This window comes from Ascaphus truei, chromosome 3 (assembly GCF_040206685.1).
Source record: "Ascaphus truei isolate aAscTru1 chromosome 3, aAscTru1.hap1, whole genome shotgun sequence".
Classification (NCBI taxonomy): Eukaryota; Metazoa; Chordata; class Amphibia; order Anura; family Ascaphidae; genus Ascaphus; species Ascaphus truei.
The window spans coordinates 199,500,578-199,513,150 of record NC_134485.1 but is presented as its reverse complement, the minus strand read 5'-3'; the positions used below and the strand labels follow the sequence as shown (position 1 = coordinate 199,513,150).

At 50.5% G+C, this 12,573-nt stretch overlaps 1 protein-coding gene and 3 pseudogenes across 2 annotated transcripts in view; 3 read left to right on the top strand and 1 right to left on the bottom strand.

Moving 5' to 3' along the window:
* The window catches only part of LOC142489353 (merlin-like), a 216,878-nt gene that overhangs the window by 99,234 nt on the left and 105,071 nt on the right, over positions 1-12,573 (bottom strand). The window lies entirely within an intron of this gene.
* Positions 26-5,712, top strand: LOC142490578 (F-box/LRR-repeat protein 6-like; annotated as a pseudogene).
* LOC142490577 (F-box/LRR-repeat protein 6-like) lies at positions 6,679-10,099 on the top strand (annotated as a pseudogene).
* LOC142490576 (F-box/LRR-repeat protein 6 pseudogene) lies at positions 10,350-11,442 on the top strand (annotated as a pseudogene).

Below are 12,573 nucleotides of genomic sequence, written 5' to 3'. Positions count from 1 at the left end.
TGAGAGGTGAGACTACACATACACCATGACTTTAACCTTTATTTCACATAATGCCAAAGGGCTGAACTGTCCCCGTAAAAGGAAGATAGCACTCACTGACTACAAAAGAAAGAGGGCTGATATTGTGTTAATTCAGGAAACACATTTTAGCACCACCAGCTTCCCTAAATACTTTGATAAACAGTTTAAACAAGTATATCTGTCTTCTGCAAAGGAGAAGAAACGTGGAGTGGCAATATTGATTCACAATAGAGTGGGGCTGGTGGTGGATAATGTGAAAACAGATAAGGAGGGCAGATTTCTTATGCTTACGTGGTCCATCAATCAGCAACCAATAACGATTGTCACAATATATGCCCCAAATGGTCACGACCTGGCCTTCTTCACAACAACATTCGCTACCATACGAAAATACAGTAAAGGCACCCTGATAGTAGGTGGTGATTTCAACACAGTGCTGAACACAACCCTAGATAGATCAGGCTCCCACAGACCTAGAACAATGCCTCGACCTACGGCTCTGGAACAAGGGCTAAGGGACTTGCAGTTGGTCGATGTCTGGAGGGAGCTACACCCACTAGACAAAAACTACACCTTTTACTCACACCCATATGACTCATTCAGCAGAATCGATTACTTATTTGTCTCTAGTAGACTGGTCCCAAAGATCACCCATGCTGGGATCCATGATATTTCGTGGTCAGATCACACAGCCAAAGAGCTAAGGTGCACACAGATAGGGCTGGACAGGCCAGGAGCAAATTGGAAACTAAACGAATCCCTCGTAAAAATCACCGAATTACAGCAGAAGATTGGAGAGGAGATCAAATGTTTTTTAGAGAAAATGAAGGCAGCGTTCGCTTCCACATAACCCTCTGGGAGGCGCATAAAGCAACACTAAGAGGGGTATTGATTAGTTTAGCGGCCAAGAAAAAAAGAGAGAGCAACGCGAAAATAATAAAAGAGCAAACAGAACTAAAGAACTTATGGGAGCAACACAAGAGCTCGCCAAATTCGACCACCCTCCAACGAATCAGGGACACCCAGATTAAATTGAATCTCCTCCTGGCTTCCCAGGCTGAGAAATCATTAAGTTGGTCAAAGAGAAGATTCTTTGAAAAAGTAAACAAGCCAGATACCCTGCTGGCCAACATGATTAATTCTAAAACGAATAACTATAACATACAGGCCTTGCGTCTAGAATCGGGGGAGATTTCGGCCAACTCTAAAAATATTGTAGGGGAGTTCAAGACCTTTTATGAAAAATTATATGATGGGGAAAAGTGTCCCAATCTGCAGGAACGGACAAGGCCCTAAAAGATTTCTTAAAGGGCTCGAATCTACCGAGTCTGAGCGAGTTAGATAGAGAGGTAATGGGTGGTGACTTCACAATGGAGAAAATAACAGAGGTTATCAAAAACCTAAAACCCTCTAAAGCCCCGGGTCCTGACTGATACTCGAATCTGTACTACAAAAAATTTAGGAAACAATTGACCCCACATCTCCTCCGCATATTTAATCAGGTTCTCGGATGTACCCCCTTTCCCCAACACATGCTCCAAGTGTCCATCTCGGTAATACACAAACAGGGAAAAGACCCCCAGGACTGTAGGAGCTACAGACCAATATCCCTGATTAACTCGGACATAAAAATGTATGCTAAACTATTGGCCAATAGATTGGGTCTCATCCTACACAGACTGGTGCACCCAGATCAAGTCAGGTTTATCCTGGGTCGGCAGTCATCAGATAACACCCGACGAATTATTGATCTGATAGAAATAGCCAATTCAAGATCAATACCAGTTATGGCGCTCAGTCTGGATGCAGAAAAAGCGTTCGATCGGATAGACTGGCCCTACTTGGAAGCCACGCTTGGAGCATTTGGGATGGGAGATAAATTGATAAAGGCTATATTCGCTCTATATTCGGCCCTGTCGGCTAGGGTCACCCACCAGGGATTTGCTTCAGATCCCTTTCAAATTAAGAGCGGAACGAGGCAGGGATGCCCACTCTCCCCCCTCCTCTTTGCATTGTGTATGGAGCCATTGGCTGCTCAGATACGTGATAGCAAAGACATCACGGGTATTGACATTGGAAGCCAGCCGCATAAGGTGGCACTGTATGCGGATGATATTTTCCTGACAATATCTAAACCCCTTACCTCTCTACCGAACTTATTCGATTTGTTGGGGAGATTCAACAGGATCTCCGGATTCAAAATTAATCAGTCTAAATCAGACGCGCTAAATATAAATCTCCCCAAGCACTTAGAGAAATTGATTGCCATACATTTCAACTTCAATTGGCAACAGAACCACATTAAATATCTAGGCATCAATGTCACTAAGTCTTACAATACGCTGTACCAAGCAAACTACCCCAAACTGATGCAAACTCTGAGAGGGGACATTAAGAGATGGGCCACCCACAAAATCTCGTGGATTGGTAAGATCCACTGTGTTAAAATGAACCTGCTCCCACGCCTTCTATATCTTTACCAAACCCTTCCGGTGCCAATAGGATTGAAGGATTCCCTCTCGCTTCAATCTGTGATAGATAAATTTATCTGGGGAGGGAAGAAGGCGAGGGTGGGCAAACAGATCATGCGTAAACAAATGGGGGCAGGAGGGCTAGCGGTACTTTGCTTGTTGTCGTACTACAAGGCGGCGCAATTATGCCAAATTGTGCAATGGAAAAAAGAGAGATCAAGCGCTCCACGGATTTCAAGATAAATGAATTTATTGTGCCACACAACAGGTCTTTTTCAAGTGATGCCTAATCACTTGAAAAAGACCTGTTGTGTGGCACAATAAATTCATTTATCTTGAAATCCGTGGAGCGCTGGATCTCTCTTTTTTCCTCAGTGTACATTGGAATTTGCCTGGCAGGTACTTCCTTGAACCAGCAGCACCGGTAAACTGTATGTATTTATTATATTGTGGTGTGCAGCCAAAACCCCTTTAAATTGTGCAATGGCACACTAACTCAGACTCAAAAAGATGGGTCGCTCTAGAAAAAGATCTTTGCTCCCCTATGGAGTTGGAACATCTGATTTGGCTTCCCAAAAAGGTGCTGTTAGGCGCCAAATTGCCGCTATCCTCAATGACCAACTCGCTTTCAGTATGGGAGGCCACCAGGCTCAAATGCACATTGACTCACAAGTCATCAGGTATGACCCCACTGTGGGACAATCCACTATTTGCTCTGGGCCGGACCAATGCTGACTTTACAATCTGGAAACATAAAAATATTAATAGGTTAGTGGATCTGGAGGGTAGACGAGGCATACAAACATTTGATCTACTTAAATCCAGCAAAAATATCCCAAATGCCGAGTTTTTCAGATACCTCCAGATCAGAGCATTCTACCAGACAATCCAGCCCCATACCCCTTTGATGAATTTCGAAAAGCTCTGTCGATCAGGGACATCCACTAAGGGACTTACATCGCAGATGTACAAGGAAGTAACTGGGTCTAGCGCGACAGTGATGGACAAAGCAGGATATATGACCCGGTGGGAACACGACTTGGGGGAGATATAAAAACAAGAGGAGTGGACAAAGATTGTGTCGGCGACATCTAAAAGCTCCATGTGCACGACCTTAAGGGAGAACGCATATAAGGTTATGATGCGATGGTACCATACCCCCACAAAATTGGCTACATTTCTGTCCAGTTACTCCCCATTGTGCCCTAGGCAATGTGGACAGCAGCAGACTTGTTACACATGCTGTGGTCTTGCCCCAAGATCGTCCCAGTCTGGGAATCGATTAAAGATTGGCTGAATAAGATCCTAGGCAAATTCATACCAATGGAGCCATGGCTGTTCCTCCTGAACAGGCCGAATAAAGGGCTTTCCAGAGGCGATAATAAACTAGTAGCGCACTTTGAGATGGCGGTACGAGGGGATATCGCAGCACGATGGAAACAAAATAAAATCCCACTAATTGCTAAGATTCAGAATCGGATTTGGTCTGTATGCCAGATGGGGAAATTGACAAGTCTGGTCAACGACACTGGTACAAACTTTCTAAAAGTCTGGTTACCATGGCTGGCCCAGACAGACATACCGGGGGTGGAAAGGGCCACGATTTGGCATTAATTAAGGTAAGTGCGTTCTCCCTTAGAAGACGGCCAAAAGGGGCGAAATGGTCTAAGAGGTCCCATCAGAATCGCACACACAGCGACAGATAGAGACTTGAGCGTAGCTCATAGCCGAAGCGAGGAGAGCACTCCGTATCCTCGGACGCAGAGAGCCAGCCGGTGCAAAAACAGAAGCGGAGCCACGGTAGGAGGAACCCCCCCCCCCACATCACCCCTCCTCCCCCCCACATCACCCCTCCCCCCCACATCACCCCACCCACCCCCTTCTCTTCTCTGGGGGCTGTGTGTCTGTCTGTTTGTCTACCCGGTTTGTCTGTAATTGGATGTACCTACATACAACTGAATTTCATCAATCCTGTTGATCCTGTGTTACAATAGCATGCTATGTATGTAAACTATGTACGTGCCTAATAAAATTTAAGTTGAAAAAAAAAAATGTCCCGGTGTACAGACCATATTCTCAAAATCATTCAAATGTCACGGTTTTTATCTTTTCCCTGTTTGGACACACTTAAAACCGTAAAAGTAGACACTGCCTGTTTTTATGTGATCTATCACATCAAAGAGTAAACATTTAAAATATATTGGTAAACTTAATTACCGGTCGCTATATGTAATGCACTGTGAGTACAATCAATAATAGCTTTCGCTGCATCATTGCAAAGAGCAGGTCCCGTTTCTAGTGAAGACCCTGTCTATCTCCTGTCCGCTCCTCTCGTCCCTCACGCTGTCTCACTGCAGCGGTGTCCGTGCCGACGCTCTGCTCTCTGCAGCGCAGAACTGCCCCCAACTGCACAGTCTCAAACTGCAGAACTCACAGGTTGAGTCTCCGGCCGTGCTGGGATTCCAGGATGTCTGTGGCGCTCGCCTGCAGCGTCTGTGGCTGACCTACAGTACCCATCTGACTGCCACCAGCAGCCTAGCAAGTTGTTTCTGTCCAGACCGGAGACTCCTAGAGCTCAGCACGGAGATAAAGCAGGGTGAAAATCAACTGCAGATCTATATGGAGGCTCTACAGAGAGGCTGTCCCAATCTGGAGGTGCTTCGCCTGCTGAACCTAGTGTAGTCCCCCAAGTCGGGTAGGCGCTGCTCTCCGGAGCTCAGGGAGCTGTGTATGGCCACCTCGTCCGATTCATTTGTGAGCAACGCTGTGAGTGTGAGACTACTGCGAGACTCCCCCAAACTGAGAGTGCTGGTTCTGAGGGTCTGCTACAGAGTTACCCCGGGGAGCATCTGTCAGCTTCCCTGTACAGACCTGCAGAGCCTGTATCTTGGCCAATACTGCAGCACTAAGGACATGACCCCACCCCCCTCCGGGTGTGCCCTCTTAGCCCGCCGGTAGAGCCACAGCCTGTGAGAGTTGGGCATGACGGCGCAGATACAGCAAGGAGGACCTGATGGAGGCATGTCGCATCCTTGCCAGGGGCGGAGCCAACGACACGCTGCACTCGCTAAACCTCGTGGGGACAAAGGTCACCTCCTGTGCCGTCAGGAAGCTGCTCTCAAGCTGCCACTCTCTCATTCACCTGGACTTGTCCTCTTGCTGTTACCTCCCACGAGGGATGAAACACGTGTACCGGGGCGGTGATGACATCTGCCAGTGAATTTGGGGGCTGACCGAAGGTTCAGGGAAAGAGGGAGCAGAGCCAATACCATGATGTACTGAGCAGGGGGCTGACCGAAGGTTCAGGGGTGGGGGGAGCAGAGCCACGTCCGTGATAGTCTGAGCTAGGGGCAGAAGGTTTGGGGGACGGGGAGAGGCAGGATCAGAGCAATGTCCCTGAACTGCTTAGCTGGAGTTCAGGAGTTTGGGGGGGCTCATCCCCCGTCTGATTCTCTCATCGAAAGCACACGCAGAACCTACTCCCCATGTCTAAATATGTTATCCCCAAGACACGCAGAGCTTCATCACCGTGTCAGATTCTCTCATCCCCAGCACACATAGAGCCTCTTCCCCGTGCCAGGTTATCTTATCCCCAGCACACGCAGAGCCTCCTTCCCCTGTCTGATTGTTATCCCCTGCACATGCAGAGCCTCCTCCCCCTGTCTGATTATCTCCTCCTCAGCACATGCTGGCTGTGCCTCCTTGCTTGTTTATACTGGTGCTTCCTGGATAGACTAGACCAGCGGTGCGCAAACTGTGGGGCGTGACCCCCAGGGGGGGCGCGACACTGCCGACGGGGGGCGCGGGGTTTACAGAGGCCCCGCGCGCTTCCCGAAGGCACTTAAATGAAGTGCCGGGGGAGCTGCAGGGCCTCTGTAAACCTAACTTACCGTGGCTCCGGCGGCTTCCTCCCTGCAGCGCCATGGCAACGCGGCGTCAAAATGACGCTGCGAGGTCATGTGACGTCACGTTGCTATGGCAACGTGACGTCATTACGCCGGAGCGCGGGTAAGTTGGGGTTGGGGGGGGCGCGGGAGCGAGGGGACAGCCGTCAGGGGGGCGCAGGGGAAAAAGTTTGCGCCCCCCTGGACTAGACCACTGCCTTGCTGCACATTGTTGTTCCTGATATCGTTACCAGACCCCTGATTGCCTACCGCCTACCCCTCTCGCTGCCTGCCCTGGACTTATGCCTGTGACCCCGACTTCGACATCAAGGCTCTGCCTGTCCTGCCCTTTCCAGCCACTGGGATCCACGCCACAGTTCCACAAGACTGGACAATTACATTGTTTTATCATTTTTTATGAAGCTCTTTGATTTGGACACATACACTTACTGATAGGGTGACGATAAGTCCCGCTTTAGCCGGGACAATCTCAGAGTATCATTAAACGTCCCGGTGTCCCCACAATATTCTCAAAATCATTCAAATGTCACGGTTTTTATCTTTTCCCTGTTTGGACACACTTAAAACCGTAAAAGTAGACACTGCCTGTTTTTATGTGATCTATCACATCAAAGAGTAAACATTTAAAATATATTGGTAAACTTAATTACCGGTCGCTATATGTAATGCACTGTGAGTACAATCAATAATAGCTTTCGCTACATCATTGCAAAGAGCAGGTCCCGTTTCTAGTGAAGACCCTGTCTATCTCCTGTCCGCTCCTCTCGTCCCTCACTCTGTCTCACGGCAGCGGTGTCCGTGCCGACGCTCTGCTCTCTGCAGCGCAGAACTGCCCCCAACTGCACAGTCTCAACCTGCAGAACTCACAGGTTGAGTCTCCGGCCGTGCTGGGATTCCAGGATGTCTGTGGCGCTCGCCTGCAGCGTCTGTGGCTGACCTACAGTACCCATCTGACTGCCACCAGCAGCCTAGCAAGTTGTTTCTGTCCAGACCGGAGACTCCTAGAGCTCAGCACGGAGATAAAGCAGGGTGAAAATCAACTGCTGATCTATATGGAGGCTCTACAGAGAGGCTGTCCCAATCTGGAGGTGCTTCGCCTGCTGAACCTAGTGTAGTCCCCCAAGTCGGGTAGGCGCTGCTCTCCAGAGCTCAGGGAGCTGTGTATGGCCACCTCGTCCTATTCATTTGTGAGCAACGCTGTGAGTGTGAGACTACTGCGAGACTCCCCCAAACTGAGAGTGCTGGTTCTGAGGGTCTGCTATAGAGTTACCCCGGGGAGCATCAGTCAGCTTCCCTGTACAGAACTGCAGAGCCTGTATCTTGGCCTATACTGCAGCACTAAGGACATGACCCGTGGAGAGGCTGATACAGGACCGGCTGTTTCTCCTGATCGAGTTTTCGCTGCATCATTGGAAGGAGCAGGTCTCGTTTGTAGCAAAGACCCTGTCTGTCTCCTGTCCGCTCCTCTCGTCGCCCACTCTGTCTCACTGCTGCAGTGTTAGTGCCGACGCTCTGCTCCCTGCAGCGCAGAACAGCCCCCTTTATTTACCTATTTTTGAAAGCTCCCCTGAAATCACGGATTGTAGCATTACATTTTTTAGCATTTTTTATGAATCTCTTTTACTTGGACACATACAGAAACTCATAGGGTGACTATATGTCCAGCTTTATTTGGGCTAGTCTCAGATTTTCATTAAACGTCCTGGTGTCCTGACAATGTTCTTAAAAGCGTTCAAATGTCCCGGTTTTTATTTTTTCCATGTTTGGACTCACATAAAACCGTAAAAGTAGACACTGCCTGTTTTTATGTGATCTATCACATCAAAGAGTAAACATTTTAAATATCTTGGTAAACTAATTACCGGTCACTATATGTAATGCACTGTGAAAACAATCAATAATAGCTTTCGCTGCATCATTGGAAGGAGCAGGTCCCGTTTGTAGTGAAGAGTCTGTCTTCTGTCCGCTCCTCTCGTCCCTCACGCTGTCTCACTGCAGCGGTGTCCGTGCCGACGCTCTGCTCTCTGCAGCGCAGAACTACACCCCAACTGCAGTCGCAACCTGCAGAACTCACAGGTTGAGTCTCCGGCCGTGCTGGGATTCCTGGACGTCTGTGGCGCTCGCCTGCAGCGTCTGTGGCTGATCTACAGTACCTATCTGTAACGGATCAGGGGACACGCGCCTCTCAGCGGGTCCCCATCACCTCTGGCCCCACGGTGGCTCTCTGCCCTGGTTCTCCGCCCCCTCAGCCTCTTATCTGTCCCACGCCGAGCCGTTCCCCCGCGGTGCACTCCGCATCCGCACGCATGCGACCGGGGCACGCGCACGGCAGCCTTACAGAGACCGCGTGCACCCGATCCTCTTACCAGCCATCCCACGTCGCTGGAGCCGCCCCCCATCGGCTGCAGGCCATTACCAGGAATCACACCCCTGTCTCCCTCCCTGCTCACCTGGACCTATCCCTGCGATCACCCAGACAGGCCTCCGCTCCACCCCTTGCTACCATTGGCCCTCCTTCCTTTATAACCCCAGTCTGCCCTCTCCGTCGTCTCTCAGCATAGCTTCTCTGTGGCTCCTGTGTGCAGTGTCTATGCCTAGCTCTGCTCTCTGTTGCAGCTCTTGTTCCTGTCCCTGCCCCTGTTTGGATACCCTTGGATTGATATGGCTCAGCTTGATTACGTGTACCTCTCTACTCCTGGACTCTGCTTTGGACCTCATTACACTGCTTTCTCCTGCCCCTGACCCTAGGCTCTTGGACATTAACCCTCCGACTTCTGGCACCCCAGACTCAGCAAGTATATCATTAACCCTTTTCTCACCAGGCCCGGCAACGCATCTTACCACACTCCGGGCACGCCCTCACTGCTGTGGGTGCTTGTTATACCCTTACCCATCTCAGTACTGGGGACTGGCCAGGTCTGCGGGCATACAGTCGTTACATTATGCTGAGCCCAACAAACGCAGACCCCCCTGAGGTGGGCCAAGGTGTCACTATGGATCACTGGCAATTTTTAAGCGACCAAGTTACCGCTGTGGCGCAAAAACTTTCTACACTCTCCCTGCGGGAATCTCCAGCTGCACCGTCCCCACTTGCCCCACTACCTAAGGGTAATTTTGAACCACGTCTTCCACCTCCTAACCGGTATGCCGGAGACCCCCTTACTTGCCAGGTATTCTTGAACCAGTGTGACGTCCAGTTCGAGATGTCCCCATCTTGGTTTCCCTCAGGTCGTTCTAAGGTGGCCTAGTTTATGCTCTGCTCACTGGCGATGCGCTCGCTTGGGCTTCTCCCCTCTGGGAACACCGATCAGACCTAACCCAAGATTACCCCAAGTTCCGGCGAGAATTTCAGCTGGTCTTTGACACACCAGCACGTAGGGAGACTGCTGCTTCTTCCTTGTTCCATCTTTCCCAGGGTTGTAGGCCGGCTGCAAGATACGCGGTGGAGTTCCGCACCATCGCTGCAGAAACCCAGTGGAACGATGAGGCTCTCGCCGCGGGCATACTGGCAGGGTTTGTCCGAATCTCTCAAGGATGACCTCGCAGCTCATGTTCGTCCCTCATCTCTAGAGGATATCATTGCCCTCAGCATCCGGATGGACCAGCGCATTCAAGAGCAACGCCACGAGCGCCAGCACCCTCGTTTACTGTCTCCCTTGCCTGTTTCTCCTAGGTCTGATCCTTTGGCTCCTCCTGCGTTGAACACCCGCGAACCGATGCAAATCGGTAGCCAACAGCTTCGGGCCGCTGAGAGAACACACCGCCGAGATGAGGGTCTCTGCTACTACTGCGGCTCCCCGGAACACCAACTACGTCACTGTCGCGTGAAACCGGGAAACGAGAACGCCCAGTAAAGGTAGAGGGGCTTCTACTGGGTACCATTTCTCCTTGCCCCTCTTCCCCCAAGAGCTACCGAAGAGAATCCTTCTCCCCATAACTCTTGTGTTTCCTAATGTCAAGGTAGAGGTTGAAGCCTTCATCGACTCCGGGTCTGGTGGCAACTTTTTGGATCACGACTATGCTTGCAATAATCAAATCCCATTAGTCAAGAAGAAGTCTCCCATCGGCCTGGAGGCCATCGACGGCCGACCGCTCCAACCAGTCTTCATTATTTGGCAATCTATTCCCCTCACCATGACCACTGTGACGCTCTGCTCTCTGCAGCGCAGAACTGCCCCCAACTGCACAGTCTCAACCTGCAGAACTCACAGGTTGAGTCTCCGGCCGTGCTGGGATTCCAGGATGTCTGTGGCGCTCGCCTGCAGCGTCTGTGGCTGACCTACAGTACCCATCTGACTGCCACCAGCAGCCTAGCAAGTTGTTCCTGTCCAGACCGGAGACTCCTAGAGCTCAGCACGGAGATAAAGCAGGTTGAAAATCAACTACAGATCTATATGGAGGCTCTACCGAGAGGCTGTCCCAAACTGGAGGTGCTTCGCCTGCTGAACCTAGTGTGGTCCCCCAAGTCGGGTAGGCGCTGCTCTCCGGAGCTCAGGGAGCTGTGTATGGCCACCTCGTCCTATTCATTTGTGAGCAACGCTGTGAGTGTGAGACTACTGCGAGACTCCCCCAAACAGAGTGCTGGTTCTGAGGGTCTGCTACAGAGTTACCCTGGCGAGCATCAGTCAGCTTCCCTGTACAGACCTGCAGAGCCTGTATCTTGGCCTATACTGCAGCACTAAGGACATAACCCCACCCCCCTCCGGGTGTGCCCTCTTAGCCCGCCGGTAGAGCCACAGCCAGAGAGTTGGGCATGACGGCGCAGATACAGCGAGGAGGAACTGATGGAGGCATGTCGCATCCTTGCCAGGGGCGGAGCCAACGACACGCTGCACTCGCTAATCCTCGTGGGGACAAAGGTCACCTCCTGTGCCATCAGGAAGCTGCTCTCAAGCTGCCACACTCTCACTCACCTGGACTTGTCCTCTTGCTGTTACCTCCCACGAGGGACGAAACACGTGTACCGGGGCGGTGATGACATCTGCCGGTGCATGTGGGGGCTGACCGAAGGTTCAGGGAAAGGGGGAGCAGAGCCAATACCATGATGTACTGAGCAGGGGGCTGACCGAAGGTTCAGGGGTGGGGGGAGCAGAGCCACGTCCGTGATAGTCTGAGCTAGGGGCAGAAGGTTTGGGGGAGGGGGAGAGGCAGGATCAGAGCAATGTCCCTGAACTGCTTAGCTGGAGTTCAGGAGTTTGGGGGGGCTCATCCCCCGTCTGATTCTTTCATCGAAAGCACACGCAGAACCTACTCCCCATGTCTAATTATGTTATCCCCAGGACACGCAGAGCTTCATCACCGTGTCAGATTCTCTCATCCCCAGCACACATAGAGCCTCTTCCCCGTGCCAGGTTATCTTATCCCCAGCACACGCAGAGCCTCCTCCCCCTGTCTGATTGTTATCCCCTGCACATGCAGAGCCTCCTCCCCGTCTGATTATCTCCTCCTCAGCACATGCAGATTGAGCCTCCTTGCTTGTTTATACTGGTGCTTCCTGGATAGACTAGCTCACTGCCTTGCTGCACGTTGTTGTTCCTGATATCGTTACCAGACCCCTGCTTGCCTACCGCCTACCCCTCTCGCTGCCTGCCCTGGACTTATGCCTGTGACCCCGACTTCGACATCAAGGCTCTGCCTGTCCTGCCCTTTCCAGCCCCTGGTATCCACGCCACAGTTCCACAAGACTGGACAATTACATTGTTTTATCATTTTTTATGAAGCTCTTTGATTTGGACACATACACTTACTGATAGGGTGACGATAAGTCCTGCTTTAGCCAGGACAGTCTCAGAGTATCATTAACGTCCCGGTGTCCCCACAATATTCTCAAAATCATTCAAATGTCCCAGTTTTTATGTTTTCCCTGTTTGCACTCACTTAAAACCATAAAAGTAGACACTGCCTGTTTTTATGTGATCTATCACATCAAAGAGTAAACATCTTAAATATATTGGTAAACTAATTACCGGTCGCTATATGTAATAAAGTAATGCACTGTGAGTACAATCAAAAATACAGCATAAAGGAGGGCGTTATTAGACAAATACCATTAGAATAGTTCGTTTTAAGTGATGTCACTTGTTCTATAAATAATTTTTTCATGTGTCTCGGTTTCATCTTTTCAAAATCTGGTCACCCTAATTTACTGATCAACATTGGATGTTATGACGTCCTGA